Here is a 21,124-nt window from a genome sequence, read left to right on the forward strand (position 1 = left end):
ATTTTACACCTCAAAGTAACAGGCTGATTCTGGATGGTGTAAAAGAGGTGTATAGAGAACTGGAGAGAAATGTAATATCTCTACAGACTTCAGGACACAGTTGTATTCTGTCAGGCCCTGTGTATATTACACTTCAAAGTAACAGACTGATTCTGGATGGTGTAGAAAAGGTGTATGGAGGACTGGGGAGAAATGGAATCTCTCTACAGACTTCAGGACACAGCTGTATTCTGTCAGGCCCTGTGTATTTTACACCTCAAAGTAACAGGCTGAATCTGGATGGTGTAAAAGAGGTGTATAGAGGACTGCGGAGAAATGGAATCTATCTACAGACATTATGACACAGTTGTATTCTGTCAGGCCCTGTGTATATTACACGTCAAAGTACCTGGCTGATTCTGGATGGTGTAAAAGAGGTGTATAGAGGACTGGGGAGAAAAGGAATCTCTCTATAGACTTCAGGACACAGTTGGATTCTGTCAGACCGTGTGTATTTTTCACCTCAAAGTAACAGGCTGATTCTGGATGGTGTAAAAGAGGTGTATAAAGGACTGGGGAGAAATGGAATCTCTCTACAGACTTCAGGACACAGTTGGATTCTGTCAGGTCCTGTGAATTTTACACCTCAAAGTAACAGGCTGATTCTGGATGGTGTAAAAGAGGTGTATACAGGACTGGTGAGAAATGGAATCTCTCTAAAGACTTCAGGACACAGTTGAATTTTGTCAGGCTCTGTGTATTTTACACCTCAAAGTAACAGGCTGACACTGGATGGTGTAAAAAGGTGTATAGAGGACTGGGGAGAAATGGAATCTCTCTGCAGACTTCAGGACACAGTTGGATTCTGTCAGGCCCTGTGTATTTTACACCTCAAAGTAAAGGGCGGATTCTGGATGGTGTAAAAAGGTGTATGGAGGACTGGGGAGAAAAGGAATCTCTCTACAAACTTCAGGACACAGTTGTATTCTGTCAAGCCCTGTGTATATTACACCTCAAAGTAACATGCTGATTCTGGATGGTGTAGAAAAGGTTTATAGAGGACTGGGGAGAAATGGAATCTCTCTACAGACTTCAGGACACAGCTGTATTTTGTTAGGCCCTGTGGATTTTACACCTCAAAGTAACAGGCTGATTCTGGATGGTGTAAAAGAGGTGTATAGAGGACTGGGGAGAAATGGAATCTATCTACAGACATCATGACACAGTTGGATTCTGTCAGGCCCTGTGTATTTTACACCTCAAAGTAACAGGCTGATTCTGGATGGTGTAAAAGAGGTTTATAGAGAACTGGGGAGAAATGGAATCTCTCTACAGACTTCAGGACACAGTTGTATTCTGTCAGGCCCTGTGTATATTACACGTCAAAGTAGCAGGCTGATTCTGGATGGTGTAGAAAAGGTGTATAGAGGACTGGGGAGAAATGGAATCTCTCTAAAGACTTCAGGAAACAGCTGTATTCTGTCAGGCCCTGTGTATTTTACACCTCAAAGTAACAGGCTGATTCTGGATGGTGTAAAAGATGAGTATAGAGGACTGGGGAGAAATGGAATCTATCTACAGACATCATGACACAGTTGTATTCTGTCAGGCCCTGTGTATATTACACCTCAAAGTAACAGGCTGATTCTGGATGGTGTAAAAGAGGTGTATAGAGGACTGGGGAGAAATGGAATCTCTCTATAGACTTCAGGACACAGATGGATTCTTTCAGACCCTGTGTATTTTACACCTCAAAGTAACAGGCTGATTCTGGATGGTGTAAAAGAGGTGTATAAATGACTGGGGAGAAATGGAATCTCTCTACAGACTTCAGGACACAGTTGGATTCTGTCAGGCTCTATTTATTTTACACCTCAAAGTAACAGGCTGATTCTGGATGGTGTAAAAAAGGTGTATTGAGGAGTCGGGAGAAATGGAATCTCTCTACAGACTTCAGGACACAGTTGTATTCTGTCAGGCCCTGTGTATTTTACACCTCAAAGTAACAGGCTGATTCTGGATGGTGTAAAAAAGGTTTATAGAGGACTTGGGAGAAATGGAATCTCTCTACAGACTTCAGGACACAGTTGGATTCTGTCAGGCCCTGTGAATTTTACACCTCAAAGTAACAGGCTGATTCTGGATGGTGTAAAAAAGGTGTATGGAGGACTGGGGAGAAATGGAATCTCTCTACAGACTTCATGACACAGTTGTATTGTGCCAGGCCCTGTGTATATTACACCTCAAAGTAACAGGCTGATACTGGATGGTTTAAAAAAAGGTGTATAGAGGACTGGGGAGAAATGGAATCTCTCTACAGACTTCAGGACACGGTTGTATTCTGTCAGGCCCTGTGTATTTTACACCTCAATGAAACAAGCTGATTCTGGATGGTGTAAAAAGGTTTATAGAGGACTGGGGAGAAATGGAATCTCTCTACAGACTTCAGGAAACTGTTGTATTCTGTCAGGCTCCATGTATTTTACACGTCAAAGTAACAAGCTGATTCTGGATGGTGTAAAAAGGTTTATAGAGGGCTGGGGAGAAATGGAATCTCTCTACAGACTTCATGACACAGTTGTATTCTGTCAGGCCCTGTGTATTTTACACCTCAAAGTAACAGGCTGATTCTGAATGGTGTAAAAGAGGTGTATAGAGGACTGGGGAGAAATGGAATCTCTCTATAGACTTCAGGACACAGATGGATTCTTTCAGACCCTGTGTATTTTACACCTCAAAGTAACAGGCTGATTCTGGATGGTGTAAAAGAGGTGTATAAATGACTGGGGAGAAATGGAATCTCTCTACAGACTTCAGGACACAGTTGGATTCTGTCAGGCTCTATTTATTTTACACCTCAAAGTAACAGGCTGATTCTGGATAGTGTAAAAGAGGTGTATACAGGACTGGTGAGAAATGGAATCTCTCTAAAGACTTCAGGACACAGTTGAATTTTGTCAGGCTCTGTGTATTTTACACCTCAAAGTAACAGGCTGATACTGGATGGTGTAAAAAAGGTGTATAGAGGACTGGGGAGAAATGGAATCTCTCTGCAGACTTCAGGACATAGTTGGATTCTGTCAGGCCCTGTGTATTTTACACCTCAAAGTAACAGGCGGGATCTGGATGGTGTAAAAAGGTGTATGGAGGACTGGGAAGAAAAGGAATCTCTCTACAAACTTCAGGACACAGTTGTATTCTGTCAGGCCCTGTGTATATTACACCTCAAAGTAACATGCTGATTCTGGATGGTGTAAAAAGGTGTATAGAGGACTGGGGAGAAATGGAATCTCTCTACAGACTTCAGGACACAGTTGAATTCTGTCAGGCCCTGTGTATATTACACCTCAAAGTAACAGGTTGGTTCAGGAAGGTGTAAAAAAAGTAGTATAGAGGACTGGGGACAAAATGAATCAATCTACAGACTTCAGGACACAGTTGTATTCTGTCAGGCCCTGTGTATTTTACACCTCAAAGTAACAGGCTGATTATGGATTGTGTAAAAAAGGATTATAGAGGACTGGGGAGAAATGGAATCTCTCTACAGACTTCAGGAAACTGTTGTATTCTGTCAGGATCTGTGTATTTTACACCTCAAAGTAACAAGCTGATTCTGGATGGTGTAAAAAGGTTTATAGACTGGGGAGAAATGGAATCTTTCTACAGACTTCAGGACGCAGTTGTATTCTATCAGGCCCTGTGTATATTACACCTCAAAGTAACAGGCTGATACTGGATGGTTTAAAAAAAGGTGTATAGAGGACTGGGGAGAAATGGAATCTCTCTACAGACTTCAGGACACGGTTGTATTCTGTCAGGCCCTGTGTATTTTACACCTCAATGAAACAAGCTGATTCTGGATGGTGTAAAAAGGTTTATAGAGGACTGGGGAGAAATGGAATCTCTCTACAGACTTCAGGAAACTGTTGTATTCTGTCAGGCTCCATGTATTTTACACGTCAAAGTAACAAGCTCATTCTGGATGGTGTAAAAAGGTTTATAGAGGGCTGGGGAGAAATGGAATCTCTCTACAGACTTCATGACACAGTTGTATTCTGTCAGGCCCTGTGTATTTTACACCTCAAAGTAACAGGCTGATTCTGAATGGTGTAAAAGAGGTGTATAGAGGACTGGGGAGAAATGGAATCTATCTATAGACTTCAGGACACAGTTGGATTCTGTCAGACCCTGTGTATTTTACACCTCAAAGAAACAGGCTGATTCTGGATGGTGTAAAAGAGGTGTATAGAGAATTGGGGAGAAATGGAATATCTCTACTGACTTCAGGACACAGTTGTATTCTGTCAGGCCCTGTGTATATTACACCTCAAAGTAACAGGCTGATTCTGGATGGTGTAGAAAAGTTGTATAGAGGACTGGGGAGAAATGGAATCTCTCTACAGACTTCAGGACACAGCTGTATTCTGTCAGGCCCTGTGTATTTTACACCTCAAAGTAACAGACTGATTCTGGATGGTGTAAAAGAGGTGTATAGAGGACTGGGGAGAAATGGAATCTCTCTACAGACATCATGACACAGTTGGATTCTGTCAGGCCCTGTGTATTTTACACCTCAAAGTAACAGGCTGATTCTGGATGGTGTAAAAGAGGTGTATAGAGAACTGGAGAGAAATGTAATATCTCTACAGACTTCAGGACACAGTTGTATTCTGTCAGGCCCTGTGTATATTACACTTCAAAGTAACAGACTGATTCTGGATGGTGTAGAAAAGGTGTATGGAGGACTGGGGAGAAATGGAATCTCTCTACAGACTTCAGGACACAGCTGTATTCTGTCAGGCCCTGTGTATTTTACACCTCAAAGTAACAGGCTGAATCTGGATGGTGTAAAAGAGGTGTATAGAGGACTGCGGAGAAATGGAATCTATCTACAGACATTATGACACAGTTGTATTCTGTCAGGCCCTGTGTATATTACACGTCAAAGTACCTGGCTGATTCTGGATGGTGTAAAAGAGGTGTATAGAGGACTGGGGAGAAAAGGAATCTCTCTATAGACTTCAGGACACAGTTGGATTCTGTCAGACCGTGTGTATTTTTCACCTCAAAGTAACAGGCTGATTCTGGATGGTGTAAAAGAGGTGTATAAAGGACTGGGGAGAAATGGAATCTCTCTACAGACTTCAGGACACAGTTGGATTCTGTCAGGTCCTGTGAATTTTACACCTCAAAGTAACAGGCTGATTCTGGATGGTGTAAAAGAGGTGTATACAGGACTGGTGAGAAATGGAATCTCTCTAAAGACTTCAGGACACAGTTGAATTTTGTCAGGCTCTGTGTATTTTACACCTCAAAGTAACAGGCTGACACTGGATGGTGTAAAAAGGTGTATAGAGGACTGGGGAGAAATGGAATCTCTCTGCAGACTTCAGGACACAGTTGGATTCTGTCAGGCCCTGTGTATTTTACACCTCAAAGTAAAGGGCGGATTCTGGATGGTGTAAAAAGGTGTATGGAGGACTGGGGAGAAAAGGAATCTCTCTACAAACTTCAGGACACAGTTGTATTCTGTCAAGCCCTGTGTATATTACACCTCAAAGTAACATGCTGATTCTGGATGGTGTAGAAAAGGTTTATAGAGGACTGGGGAGAAATGGAATCTCTCTACAGACTTCAGGACACAGCTGTATTTTGTCAGGCCCTGTGGATTTTACACCTCAAAGTAACAGGCTGATTCTGGATGGTGTAAAAGAGGTGTATAGAGGACTGGGGAGAAATGGAATCTATCTACAGACATCATGACACAGTTGGATTCTGTCAGGCCCTGTGTATTTTACACCTCAAAGTAACAGGCTGATTCTGGATGGTGTAAAAGAGGTTTATAGAGAACTGGGGAGAAATGGAATCTCTCTACAGACTTCAGGACACAGTTGTATTCTGTCAGGCCCTGTGTATATTACACGTCAAAGTAGCAGGCTGATTCTGGATGGTGTAGAAAAGGTGTATAGAGGACTGGGGAGAAATGGAATCTCTCTAAAGACTTCAGGAAACAGCTGTATTCTGTCAGGCCCTGTGTATTTTACACCTCAAAGTAACAGGCTGATTCTGGATGGTGTAAAAGATGAGTATAGAGGACTGGGGAGAAATGGAATCTATCTACAGACATCATGACACAGTTGTATTCTGTCAGGCCCTGTGTATATTACACCTCAAAGTAACAGGCTGATTCTGGATGGTGTAAAAGAGGTGTATAGAGGACTGGGGAGAAATGGAATCTCTCTATAGACTTCAGGACACAGATGGATTCTTTCAGACCCTGTGTATTTTACACCTCAAAGTAACAGGCTGATTCTGGATGGTGTAAAAGAGGTGTATAAATGACTGGGGAGAAATGGAATCTCTCTACAGACTTCAGGACACAGTTGGATTCTGTCAGGCTCTATTTATTTTACACCTCAAAGTAACAGGCTGATTCTGGATGGTGTAAAAAAGGTGTATTGAGGAGTCGGGAGAAATGGAATCTCTCTACAGACTTCAGGACACAGTTGTATTCTGTCAGGCCCTGTGTATTTTACACCTCAAAGTAACAGGCTGATTCTGGATGGTGTAAAAAAGGTTTATAGAGGACTTGGGAGAAATGGAATCTCTCTACAGACTTCAGGACACAGTTGGATTCTGTCAGGCCCTGTGAATTTTACACCTCAAAGTAACAGGCTGATTCTGGATGGTGTAAAAAAGGTGTATGGAGGACTGGGGAGAAATGGAATCTCTCTACAGACTTCATGACACAGTTGTATTGTGCCAGGCCCTGTGTATATTACACCTCAAAGTAACAGGCTGATACTGGATGGTTTAAAAAAAGGTGTATAGAGGACTGGGGAGAAATGAAATCTCTCTACAGACTTCAGGACACGGTTGTATTCTGTCAGGCCCTGTGTATTTTACACCTCAATGAAACAAGCTGATTCTGGATGGTGTAAAAAGGTTTATAGAGGACTGGGGAGAAATGGAATCTCTCTACAGACTTCAGGAAACTGTTGTATTCTGTCAGGCTCCATGTATTTTACACGTCAAAGTAACAAGCTGATTCTGGATGGTGTAAAAAGGTTTATAGAGGGCTGGGGAGAAATGGAATCTCTCTACAGACTTCATGACACAGTTGTATTCTGTCAGGCCCTGTGTATTTTACACCTCAAAGTAACAGGCTGATTCTGAATGGTGTAAAAGAGGTGTATAGAGGACTGGGGAGAAATGGAATCTCTCTATAGACTTCAGGACACAGATGGATTCTTTCAGACCCTGTGTATTTTACACCTCAAAGTAACAGGCTGATTCTGGATGGTGTAAAAGAGGTGTATAAATGACTGGGGAGAAATGGAATCTCTCTACAGACTTCAGGACACAGTTGGATTCTGTCAGGCTCTATTTATTTTACACCTCAAAGTAACAGGCTGATTCTGGATGGTGTAAAAAAGGTGTATTGAGGAGTCGGGAGAAATGGAATCTCTCTACAGACTTCAGGACACAGTTGTATTCTGTCAGGCCCTGTGTATTTTACACCTCAAAGTAACAGGCTGATTCTGGATGGTGTAAAAAAGGTTTATAGAGGACTTGGGAGAAATGGAATCTCTCTACAGACTTCAGGACACAGTTGGATTCTGTCAGGCCCTGTGAATTTTACACCTCAAAGTAACAGGCTGATTCTGGATGGTGTAAAAAAGGTGTATGGAGGACTGGGGAGAAATGGAATCTCTCTACAGACTTCATGACACAGTTGTATTGTGCCAGGCCCTGTGTATATTACACCTCAAAGTAACAGGCTGATACTGGATGGTTTAAAAAAAGGTGTATAGAGGACTGGGGAGAAATGGAATCTCTCTACAGACTTCAGGACACGGTTGTATTCTGTCAGGCCCTGTGTATTTTACACCTCAATGAAACAAGCTGATTCTGGATGGTGTAAAAAGGTTTATAGAGGACTGGGGAGAAACGGAATCTCTCTACAGACTTCAGGAAACTGTTGTATTCTGTCAGGCTCCATGTATTTTACACGTCAAAGTAACAAGCTGATTCTGGATGGTGTAAAAAGGTTTATAGAGGGCTGGGGAGAAATGGAATCTCTCTACAGACTTCATGACACAGTTGTATTCTGTCAGGCCCTGTGTATTTTACACCTCAAAGTAACAGGCTGATTCTGAATGGTGTAAAAGAGGTGTATAGAGGACTGGGGAGAAATGGAATCTATCTATAGACTTCAGGACACAGTTGGATTCTGTCAGACCCTGTGTATTTTACACCTCAAAGAAACAGGCTGATTCTGGATGGTGTAAAAGAGGTGTATAGAGAATTGGGGAGAAATGGAATATCTCTACTGACTTCAGGACACAGTTGTATTCTGTCAGGCCCTGTGTATATTACACCTCAAAGTAACAGGCTGATTCTGGATGGTGTAGAAAAGTTGTATAGAGGACTGGGGAGAAATGGAATCTCTCTACAGACTTCAGGACACAGCTGTATTCTGTCAGGCCCTGTGTATTTTACACCTCAAAGTAACAGGCTGATTCTGGATGGTGTAAAAGAGGTGTATAGAGGACTGGGGAGAAATGGAATCTCTCTGCAGACATCATGACACAGTTGGATTCTGTCAGGCCCTGTGTATTTTACACCTCAAAGTAACAGGCTGATTCTGGATGGTGTAGAAAAGGTGTATAGAGGACTGGGGAGAAATGGAATCTCTCTACAGACTTCAGGACACAGCTGTATTCTGTCAGGCCCTGTGTATTTTACACCTCAAAGTAACAGGCTGAATCTGGATGGTGTAAAAGAGGTGTATAGAGGACTGCGGAGAAATGGAATCTATCTACAGACATTATAACACAGTTGTATTCTGTCAGGCCCTGTGTATATTACACCTCAAAGTACCTGGCTGATTCTGGATGGTGTAAAAGAGGTGTACAGAGGACTGGGGAGAAAAGGAATCTCTCTATAGACTTCAGGACACAGTTGGATTCTGTCAGACCGTGTGTATTTTTCACCTCAAAGTAACAGGCTGATTCTGGATGGTGTAAAAGATGAGTATAGAGGACTGGGGAGAAATGGAATCGATCTACAGACATCATGACACAGTCGTATTCTGTCAGGCCCTGTGTATATTACACCTCAAAGTAACAGGCTGATTCTGGATGGTGTAAAAGAGGTGTATAGAGCACTGGGGAGAAATGGAAACTCTCTATAGACTTCAGGACACAGATGGATTCTTTCAGACCCTGTGTATTTTACACCTCAAAGTAACAGGCTGATTCTGGATGGTGTAAAAGAGGTGTATAAATGACTGGGGAGAAATGGAATCTCTCAACAGACTTCAGGACACAGTTGGATTCTGTCAGGCTCTATTTATTTTACACCTCAAAGTAACAGGCTGATTCTGGATGGTGTAAAAAAGGTGTATTGAGGAGTCGGGAGAAATGGAATCTCTCTACAGACTTCAGGACACAGTTGTATTCTGTCAGGCCCTGTGTATTTTACACCTCAAAGTAACAGGCTGATTCTGGATGGTGTAAAAAAGGTTTATCGAGGACTTGGGAGAAATGGAATCTCTCTACAGACTTCAGGACACAGTTGGATTCTGTCAGGCCCTGTGAATTTTACACCTCAAAGTAACAGGCTGATTCTGGATGGTGTAAAAAAGGTGTATGGAGGACTGGGGAGAAATGGAATCTCTCTACAGACTTCATGACACAGTTGTATTGTGCCAGGCCCTGTGTATATTACACCTCAAAGTAACAGGCTGATACTGGATGGTTTAAAAAAAGGTGTATAGAGGACTGGGGAGAAATGGAATCTCTCTACAGACTTCAGGACACGGTTGTATTCTGTCAAGCTCTGTGTATTTTACACCTCAATGAAACAAGCTGATTCTGGATGGTGTAAAAAGGTTTATAGAGGACTGGGGAGAAATGGAATCTCTCTACAGACTTCAGGAAACTGTTGTATTCTGTCAGGCTCCATGTATTTTACACGTCAAAGTAACAAGCTGATTCTGGATGGTGTAAAAAGGTTTATAGAGGGCTGGGGAGAAATGGAATCTCTCTACAGACTTCATGACACAGTTGTATTCTGTCAGGCCCTGTGTATTTTACACCTCAAAGTAACAGGCTGATTCTGAATGGTGTAAAAGAGGTGTATAGAGGACTGGGGAGAAATGGAATCTATCTATAGACTTCAGGACACAGTTGGATTCTGTCAGACCCTGTGTATTTTACACCTCAAAGAAACAGGCTGATTCTGGATGGTGTAAAAGAGGTGTATAGAGAATTGGGGAGAAATGGAATATCTCTACTGACTTCAGGACACAGTTGTATTCTGTCAGGCCCTGTGTATATTACACCTCAAAGTAACAGGCTGATTCTGGATGGTGTAGAAAAGTTGTATAGAGGACTGGGGAGAAATGGAATCTCTCTACAGACTTCAGGACACAGCTGTATTCTGTCAGGCCCTGTGTATTTTACACCTCAAAGTAACAGGCTGATTCTGGATGGTGTAAAAGAGGTGTATAGAGGACTGGGGAGAAATGGAATCTCTCTGCAGACATCATGACACAGTTGGATTCTGTCAGGCCCTGTGTATTTTACACCTCAAAGTAACAGGCTGATTCTGGATGGTGTAATAGAGGTGTATAGAGAACTGGGGAGAAATGGAATATCTCTACAGACTTCAGGACACAGTTGTATTCTGTCAGGCCCTGTGTATATTACACTTCAAAGTAACAGGCTGATTCTGGATGGTGTAGAAAAGGTGTATAGAGGACTGGGGAGAAATGGAATCTCTCTACAGACTTCAGGACACAGCTGTATTCTGTCAGGCCCTGTGTATTTTACACCTCAAAGTAACAGGCTGAATCTGGATGGTGTAAAAGAGGTGTATAGAGGACTGCGGAGAAATGGAATCTATCTACAGACATTATGACACAGTTGTATTCTGTCAGGCCCTGTGTATGTTACACCTCAAAGTACCTGGCTGATTCTGGATGGTGTAAAAGAGGTGTATAGAGGACTGGGGAGAAAAGGAATCTCTCTATAGACTTCAGGACACAGTTGGATTCTGTCAGACCGTGTGTATTTTTCACCTCAAAGTAACAGGCTGATTCTGGATGGTGTAAAAGAGGTGTATAAAGGACTGGGGAGAAATGGAATCTCTCTACAGACTTCAGGACACAGTTGGATTCTGTCAGGTCCTGTGAATTTTACACCTCAAAGTAACAGGCTGATTCTGGATAGTGTAAAAGAGGTGTATACAGGACTGGTGAGAAATGGAATCTCTCTAAAGACTTCAGGACACAGTTGAATTTTGTCAGGCTCTGTGTATTTTACACCTCAAAGTAACAGGCTGATACTGGATGGTGTAAAAAAGGTGTATAGAGGACTGGGGAGAAATGGAATCTCTCTGCAGACTTCAGGACATAGTTGGATTCTGTCAGGCCCTGTGTATTTTACACCTCAAAGTAACAGGCGGGATCTGGATGGTGTAAAAAGGTGTATGGAGGACTGGGAAGAAAAGGAATCTCTCTACAAACTTCAGGACACAGTTGTATTCTGTCAGGCCCTGTGTATATTACACCTCAAAGTAACATGCTGATTCTGGATGGTGTAAAAAGGTGTATAGAGGACTGGGGAGAAATGGAATCTCTCTACAGACTTCATGACACAGTTGTATTGTGCCAGGCCCTGTGTATATTACACCTCAAAGTAACAGGCTGATACTGGATGGTTTAAAAAAAGGTGTATAGAGGACTGGGGAGAAATGGAATCTCTCTACAGACTTCAGGACACGGTTGTATTCTGTCAGGCCCTGTGTATTTTACACCTCAATGAAACAAGCTGATTCTGGATGGTGTAAAAAGGTTTATAGAGGACTGGGGAGAAATGGAATCTCTCTACAGACTTCAGGAAACTGTTGTATTCTGTCAGGCTCCATGTATTTTACACGTCAAAGTAACAAGCTGATTCTGGATGGTGTAAAAAGGTTTATAGAGGGCTGGGGAGAAATGGAATCTCTCTACAGACTTCATGACACAGTTGTATTCTGTCAGGCCCTGTGTATTTTACACCTCAAAGTAACAGGCTGATTCTGAATGGTGTAAAAGAGGTGTATAGAGGACTGGGGAGAAATGGAATCTATCTATAGACTTCAGGACACAGTTGGATTCTGTCAGACCCTGTGTATTTTACACCTCAAAGAAACAGGCTGATTCTGGATAGTGTAAAAGAGGTGTATAGAGAATTGGGGAGAAATGGAATATCTCTACTGACTTCAGGACACAGTTGTATTCTGTCAGGCCCTGTGTATATTACACCTCAAAGTAACAGGCTGATTCTGGATGGTGTAGAAAAGTTGTATAGAGGACTGGGGAGAAATGGAATCTCTCTACAGACTTCAGGACACAGCTGTATTCTGTCAGGCCCTGTGTATTTTACACCTCAAAGTAACAGGCTGATTCTGGATGGTGTAAAAGAGGTGTATAGAGGACTGGGGAGAAATGGAATCTCTCTGCAGACATCATGACACAGTTGGATTCTGTCAGGCCCTGTGTATTTTACACCTCAAAGTAACAGGCTGATTCTGGATGGTGTAATAGAGGTGTATAGAGAACTGGGGAGAAATGGAATATCTCTACAGACTTCAGGACACAGTTGTATTCTGTCAGGCCCTGTGTATATTACACTTCAAAGTAACAGGCTGATTCTGGATGGTGTAGAAAAGGTGTATAGAGGACTGGGGAGAAATGGAATCTCTCTACAGACTTCAGGACACAGCTGTATTCTGTCAGGCCCTGTGTATTTTACACCTCAAAGTAACAGGCTGAATCTGGATGGTGTAAAAGAGGTGTATAGAGGACTGCGGAGAAATGGAATCTATCTACAGACATTATGACACAGTTGTATTCTGTCAGGCCCTGTGTATATTACACCTCAAAGTACCTGGCTGATTCTGAATGGTGTAAAAGAGGTGTATAGAGGACTGGGGAGAAAAGGAATCTCTCTATAGACTTCAGGACACAGTTGGATTCTGTCAGACCGTGTGTATTTTTCACCTCAAAGTAACAGGCTGATTCTGGATGGTGTAAAAGAGGTGTATAAAGGACTGGGGAGAAATGGAATCTCTCTACAGACTTCAGGACACAGTTGGATTCTGTCAGGTCCTGTGAATTTTACACCTCAAAGTAACAGGCTGATTCTGGATAGTGTAAAAGAGGTGTATACAGGACTGGTGAGAAATGGAATCTCTCTAAAGACTTCAGGACACAGTTGAATTTTGTCAGGCTCTGTGTATTTTACACCTCAAAGTAACAGGCTGATACTGGATGGTGTAAAAAAGGTGTATAGAGGACTGGGGAGAAATGGAATCTCTCTGCAGACTTCAGGACATAGTTGGATTCTGTCAGGCCCTGTGTATTTTACACCTCAAAGTAACAGGCGGGATCTGGATGGTGTAAAAAGGTGTATGGAGGACTGGGAAGAAAAGGAATCTCTCTACAAACTTCAGGACACAGTTGTATTCTGTCAGGCCCTGTGTATATTACACCTCAAAGTAACATGCTGATTCTGGATGGTGTAAAAAGGTGTATAGAGGACTGGGGAGAAATGGAATCTCTCTACAGACTTCAGGACACAGTTGAATTCTGTCAGGCCCTGTGTATATTACACCTCAAAGTAACAGGTTGGTTCAGGAAGGTGTAAAAAAAGTAGTATAGAGGACTGGGGACAAAATGAATCAATCTACAGACTTCAGGACACAGTTGTATTCTGTCAGGCCCTGTGTATTTTACACCTCAAAGTAACAGGCTGATTATGGATTGTGTAAAAAAGGATTATAGAGGACTGGGGAGAAATGGAATCTCTCTACAGACTTCAGGAAACTGTTGTATTCTGTCAGGATCTGTGTATTTTACACCTCAAAGTAACAAGCTGATTCTGGATGGTGTAAAAAGGTTTATAGACTGGGGAGAAATGGAATCTTTCTACAGACTTCAGGACGCAGTTGTATTCTATCAGGCCCTGTGTATATTACTCCTCAAAGTAACAGGCTGATACTGGATGGTTTAAAAAAAGGTGTATAGAGGACTGGGGAGAAATGGAATCTCTCTACAGACTTCAGGACACGGTTGTATTCTGTCAGGCCCTGTGTATTTTACACCTCAATGAAACAAGCTGATTCTGGATGGTGTAAAAAGGTTTATAGAGGACTGGGGAGAAATGGAATCTCTCTACAGACTTCAGGAAACTGTTGTATTCTGTCAGGCTCCATGTATTTTACACGTCAAAGTAACAAGCTCATTCTGGATGGTGTAAAAAGGTTTATAGAGGGCTGGGGAGAAATGGAATCTCTCTACAGACTTCATGACACAGTTGTATTCTGTCAGGCCCTGTGTATTTTACACCTCAAAGTAACAGGCTGATTCTGAATGGTGTAAAAGAGGTGTATAGAGGACTGGGGAGAAATGGAATCTATCTATAGACTTCAGGACACAGTTGGATTCTGTCAGACCCTGTGTATTTTACACCTCAAAGAAACAGGCTGATTCTGGATGGTGTAAAAGAGGTGTATAGAGAATTGGGGAGAAATGGAATATCTCTACTGACTTCAGGACACAGTTGTATTCTGTCAGGCCCTGTGTATATTACACCTCAAAGTAACAGGCTGATTCTGGATGGTGTAGAAAAGTTGTATAGAGGACTGGGGAGAAATGGAATCTCTCTACAGACTTCAGGACACAGCTGTATTCTGTCAGGCCCTGTGTATTTTACACCTCAAAGTAACAGACTGATTCTGGATGGTGTAAAAGAGGTGTATAGAGGACTGGGGAGAAATGGAATCTCTCTACAGACATCATGACACAGTTGGATTCTGTCAGGCCCTGTGTATTTTACACCTCAAAGTAACAGGCTGATTCTGGATGGTGTAAAAGAGGTGTATAGAGAACTGGAGAGAAATGTAATATCTCTACAGACTTCAGGACACAGTTGTATTCTGTCAGGCCCTGTGTATATTACACTTCAAAGTAACAGACTGATTCTGGATGGTGTAGAAAAGGTGTATGGAGGACTGGGGAGAAATGGAATCTCTCTACAGACTTCAGGACACAGCTGTATTCTGTCAGGCCCTGTGTATTTTACACCTCAAAGTAACAGACTGAATCTGGATGGTGTAAAAGAGGTGTATAGAGGACTGCGGAGAAATGGAATCTATCTACAGACATTATGACACAGTTGTATTCTGTCAGGCCCTGTGTATATTACACGTCAAAGTACCTGGCTGATTCTGGATGGTGTAAAAGAGGTGTATAGAGGACTGGGGAGAAAAGGAATCTCTCTATAGACTTCAGGACACAGTTGGATTCTGTCAGACCGTGTGTATTTTTCACCTCAAAGTAACAGGCTGATTCTGGATGGTGTAAAAGAGGTGTATAAAGGACTGGGGAGAAATGGAATCTCTCTACAGACTTCAGGACACAGTTGGATTCTGTCAGGTCCTGTGAATTTTACACCTCAAAGTAACAGGCTGATTCTGGATGGTGTAAAAGAGGTGTATACAGGACTGGTGAGAAATGGAATCTCTCTAAAGACTTCAGGACACAGTTGAATTTTGTCAGGCTCTGTGTATTTTACACCTCAAAGTAACAGGCTGACACTGGATGGTGTAAAAAGGTGTATAGAGGACTGGGGAGAAATGGAATCTCTCTGCAGACTTCAGGACACAGTTGGATTCTGTCAGGCCCTGTGTATTTTACACCTCAAAGTAAAGGGCGGATTCTGGATGGTGTAAAAAGGTGTATGGAGGACTGGGGAGAAAAGGAATCTCTCTACAAACTTCAGGACACAGTTGTATTCTGCCAAGCCCTGTGTATATTACACCTCAAAGTAACATGCTGATTCTGGATGGTGTAGAAAAGGTTTATAGAGGACTGGGGAGAAATGGAATCTCTCTACAGACTTCAGGACACAGCTGTATTTTGTCAGGCCCTGTGGATTTTACACCTCAAAGTAACAGGCTGATTCTGGATGGTGTAAAAGAGGTGTATAGAGGACTGGGGAGAAATGGAATCTATCTACAGACATCATGACACAGTTGGATTCTGTCAGGCCCTGTGTATTTTACACCTCAAAGTAACAGGCTGATTCTGGATGGTGTAAAAGAGGTTTATAGAGAACTGGGGAGAAATGGAATCTCTCTACAGACTTCAGGACACAGTTGTATTCTGTCAGGCCCTGTGTATATTACACGTCAAAGTAGCAGGCTGATTCTGGATGGTGTAGAAAAGGTGTATAGAGGACTGGGGAGAAATGGAATCTCTCTAAAGACTTCAGGAAACAGCTGTATTCTGTCAGGCCCTGTGTATTTTACACCTCAAAGTAACAGGCTGATTCTGGATGGTGTAAAAGATGAGTATAGAGGACTGGGGAGAAATGGAATCTATCTACAGACATCATGACACAGTTGTATTCTGTCAGGCCCTGTGTATATTACACCTCAAAGTAACAGGCTGATTCTGGATGGTGTAAAAGAGGTGTATAGAGGACTGGGGAGAAATGGAATCTCTCTATAGACTTCAGGACACAGATGGATTCTTTCAGACCCTGTGTATTTTACACCTCAAAGTAACAGGCTGATTCTGGATGGTGTAAAAGAGGTGTATAAATGACTGGGGAGAAATGGAATCTCTCTACAGACTTCAGGACACAGTTGGATTCTGTCAGGCTCTATTTATTTTACACCTCAAAGTAACAGGCTGATTCTGGATGGTGTAAAAAAGGTGTATTGAGGAGTCGGGAGAAATGGAATCTCTCTACAGACTTCAGGACACAGTTGTATTCTGTCAGGCCCTGTGTATTTTACACCTCAAAGTAACAGGCTGATTCTGGATGGTGTAAAAAAGGTTTATAGAGGACTTGGGAGAAATGGAATCTCTCTACAGACTTCAGGACACAGTTGGATTCTGTCAGGCCCTGTGAATTTTACACCTCAAAGTAACAGGCTGATTCTGGATGGTGTAAAAAAGGTGTATGGAGGACTGGGGAGAAATGGAATCTCTCTACAGACTTCATGACACAGTTGTATTGTGCCAGGCCCTGTGTATATTACACCTCAAAGTAACAGGCTGATACTGGATGGTTTAAAAAAAGGTGTATAGAGGACTGGGGAGAAATGGAATCTCTCTACAGACTTCAGGACACGGTTGTATTCTGTCAGGCCCTGTGTATTTTACACCTCAATGAAACAAGCTGATTCTGGATGGTGTAAAAAGGTTTATAGAGGACTGGGGAGAAATGGAATCTCTCTACAGACTTCAGGAAACTGTTGTATTCTGTCAGGCTCCATGTATTTTACACGTCAAAGTAACAAGCTGATTCTGGATGGTGTAAAAAGGTTTATAGAGGGCTGGGGAGAAATGGAATCTCTCTACAGACTTCATGACACAGTTGTATTCTGTCAGGCCCTGTGTATTTTACACCTCAAAGTAACAGGCTGATTCTGAATGGTGTAAAAGAGGTGTATAGAGGACTGGGGAGAAATGGAATCTCTCTATAGACTTCAGGACACAGATGGATTCTTTCAGACCCTGTGTATTTTACACCTCAAAGTAACAGGCTGATTCTGGATGGTGTAAAAGAGGTGTATAAATGACTGGGGAGAAATGGAATCTCTCTACAGACTTCAGGACACAGTTGGATTCTGTCAGGCTCTATTTATTTTACACCTCAAAGTAACAGGCTGATTCTGGATGGTGTAAAAAAGGTGTATTGAGGAGTCGGGAGAAATGGAATCTCTCTACAGACTTCAGGACACAGTTGTATTCTGTCAGGCCCTGTGTATTTTACACCTCAAAGTAACAGGCTGATTCTGGATGGTGTAAAAAAGGTTTATAGAGGACTTGGGAGAAATGGAATCTCTCTACAGACTTCAGGACACAGTTGGATTCTGTCAGGCCCTGTGAATTTTACACCTCAAAGTAACAGGCTAATTCTGGATGGTGTAAAAAAGGTGTATGGAGGACTGGGGAGAAATGGAATCTCTCTACAGACTTCATGACACAGTTGTATTGTGCCAGGCCCTGTGTATATTACACCTCAAAGTAACAGGCTGATACTGGATGGTTTAAAAAAAGGTGTATAGAGGACTGGGGAGAAATGGAATCTCTCTACAGACTTCAGGACACGGTTGTATTCTGTCAGGCCCTGTGTATTTTACACCTCAATGAAACAAGCTGATTATGGATGGTGTAAAAAGGTTTATAGAGGACTGGGGAGAAATGGAATCTCTCTACAGACTTCAGGAAACTGTTGTATTCTGTCAGGCTCCATGTATTTTACACGTCAAAGTAACAAGCTGATTCTGGATGGTGTAAAAAGGTTTATAGAGGGCTGGGGAGAAATGGAATCTCTCTACAGACTTCATGACACAGTTGTATTCTGTCAGGCCCTGTGTATTTTACACCTCAAAGTAACAGGCTGATTCTGAATGGTGTAAAAGAGGTGTATAGAGGACTGGGGAGAAATGGAATCTATCTATAGACTTCAGGACACAGTTGGATTCTGTCAGACCCTGTGTATTTTACACCTCAAAGAAACAGGCTGATTCTGGATGGTGTAAAAGAGGTGTATAGAGAATTGGGGAGAAATGGAATATCTCTACTGACTTCAGGACACAGTTGTATTCTGTCAGGCCCTGTGTATATTACACCTCAAAGTAACAGGCTGATTCTGGATGGTGTAGAAAAGTTGTATAGAGGACTGGGGAGAAATGGAATCTCTCTACAGACTTCAGGACACAGCTGTATTCTGTCAGGCCCTGTGTATTTTACACCTCAAAGTAACAGGCTGATTCTGGATGGTGTAAAAGAGGTGTATAGAGGACTGGGGAGAAATGGAATCTCTCTGCAGACATCATGACACAGTTGGATTCTGTCAGGCCCTGTGTATTTTACACCTCAAAGTAACAGGCTGATTCTGGATGGTGTAGAAAAGGTGTATAGAGGACTGGGGAGAAATGGAATCTCTCTACAGACTTCAGGACACAGCTGTATTCTGTCAGGCCCTGTGTATTTTACACCTCAAAGTAACAGGCTGAATCTGGATGGTGTAAAAGAGGTGTATAGAGTACTGCGGAGAAATGGAATCTATCTACAGACATTATAACACAGTTGTATTCTGTCAGGCCCTGTGTATATTACACCTCAAAGTACCTGGCTGATTCTGGATGGTGTAAAAGAGGTGTACAGAGGACTGGGGAGAAAAGGAATCTCTCTATAGACTTCAGGACACAGTTGGATTCTGTCAGACCGTGTGTATTTTTCACCTCAAAGTAACAGGCTGATTCTGGATGGTGTAAAAGAGGTGTATAAAGGACTGGGGAGAAATGGAATCTCTCTACAGACTTCACGACACAGTTGGATTCTGTCAGGTCCTGTGAATTTTACACCTCAAAGTAACAGGCTGATTCTGGATGGTGTAAAAGAGGTGTATACAGGACTGGTGAGAAATGGAATCTCTCTGAAGACTTCAGGACACAGTTGAATTTTGTCAGGCTCTGTGTATTTTACACCTCAAAGTAACAGGCTGATACTGGATGGTGTAAAAAAGGTGTATAGAGGACTGGGGAGAAATGGAATCTCTCTGCAGACTTCAGGACATAGTTGGACTCTGTCAGGCCCTGTGTATTTTACACCTCAAAGTAACAGGCGGGATCTGGATGGTGTAAAAAGGTGTATGGAGGACTGGGAAGAAAAGGAATCTCTCTACAAACTTCAGGACACAGTTGTATTCTGTCAGGCCCTGTGTATATTACACCTCAAAGTAACATGCTGATTCTGGATGGTGTAAAAAGGTGTATAGAGGACTGGGGAGAAATGGAATCTCTCTACAGACTTCAGGACACAGTTGAATTCTGTCAGGCCCTGTGTATATTACACCTCAAAGTAACAGGTTGGTTCAGGATGGTGTAAAAAAAGTAGTATAGAGGACTGGGGACAAAATGAATCAATCTACAGACTTCAGGACACAGTTGTATTCTGTCAGGCCCTGTGTATTTTACACCTCAAAGTAACAGGCTGATTATGGATTGTGTAAAAAAGGATTATAGAGGACTGGGGAGAAATGGAATCTCTCTACAGACTTCAGGAAACTGTTGTATTCTGTCAGGATCTGTGTATTTTACACCTCAAAGTAACAAGCTGATTCTGGATGGTGTAAAAAGGTTTATAGACTGGGGAGAAATGGAATCTTTCTACAGACTTCAGGACGCAGTTGTATTCTATCAGGCCCTGTGTATATTACACCTCAAAGTTACAGGCTGATACTGGATGGTTTAAAAAAAGGTGTATAGAGGACTGGGGAGAAATGGAATCTCTCTACAGACTTCAGGACACGGTTGTATTCTGTCAGGCCCTGTGTATTTTACACCTCAATGAAACAAGCTGATTCTGGATGGTGTAAAAAGGTTTATAGAGGACTGGGGAGAAATGGAATCTCTCTACAGACTTCAGGAAACTGTTGTATTCTGTCAGGCTCCATGTATTTTACACGTCAAAGTAACAAGCTCATTCTGGATGGTGTAAAAAGGTTTATAGAGGGCTGGGGAGAAATTGAATCTCTCTACAGACTTCATGACACAGTTGTATTCTGTCAGGCCCTGTGTATTTTACACCTCAAAGTAACAGGCTGATTCTGAATGGTGTAAAAGAGGTGTATAGAGGACTGGGGAGAAATGGAATCTATCTATAGACTTCAGGACACAGTTGGATTCTGTCAGACCCTGTGTATTTTACACCTCAAAGAAACAGGCTGATTCTGGATGGTGTAAAAGAGGTGTATAGAGAATTGGGGAGAAATGGAATATCTCTACTGACTTCAGGACACAGTTGTATTCTGTCAGGCCCTGTGTATATTACACCTCAAAGTAACAGGCTGATTCTGGATGGTGTAGAAAAGTTGTATAGAGGACTGTGGAGAAATGGAATCTCTCTACAGACATCATGACACAGTTGGATTCTGTCAGGCCCTGTGTATTTTACACCTCAAAGTAACAGGCTGATTCTGGATGGTGTAAAAGAGGTGTATAGAGAACTGGAGAGAAATGTAATATCTCTACAGACTTCAGGACACAGTTGTATTCTGTCAGGCCCTGTGTA

This window comes from Dendrobates tinctorius, unplaced genomic scaffold (assembly GCF_039654945.1).
Source record: "Dendrobates tinctorius isolate UK_male_01 unplaced genomic scaffold, ASM3965494v1 ptg000036l, whole genome shotgun sequence".
In the NCBI taxonomy this organism is placed as follows: Eukaryota; Metazoa; Chordata; class Amphibia; order Anura; family Dendrobatidae; genus Dendrobates; species Dendrobates tinctorius.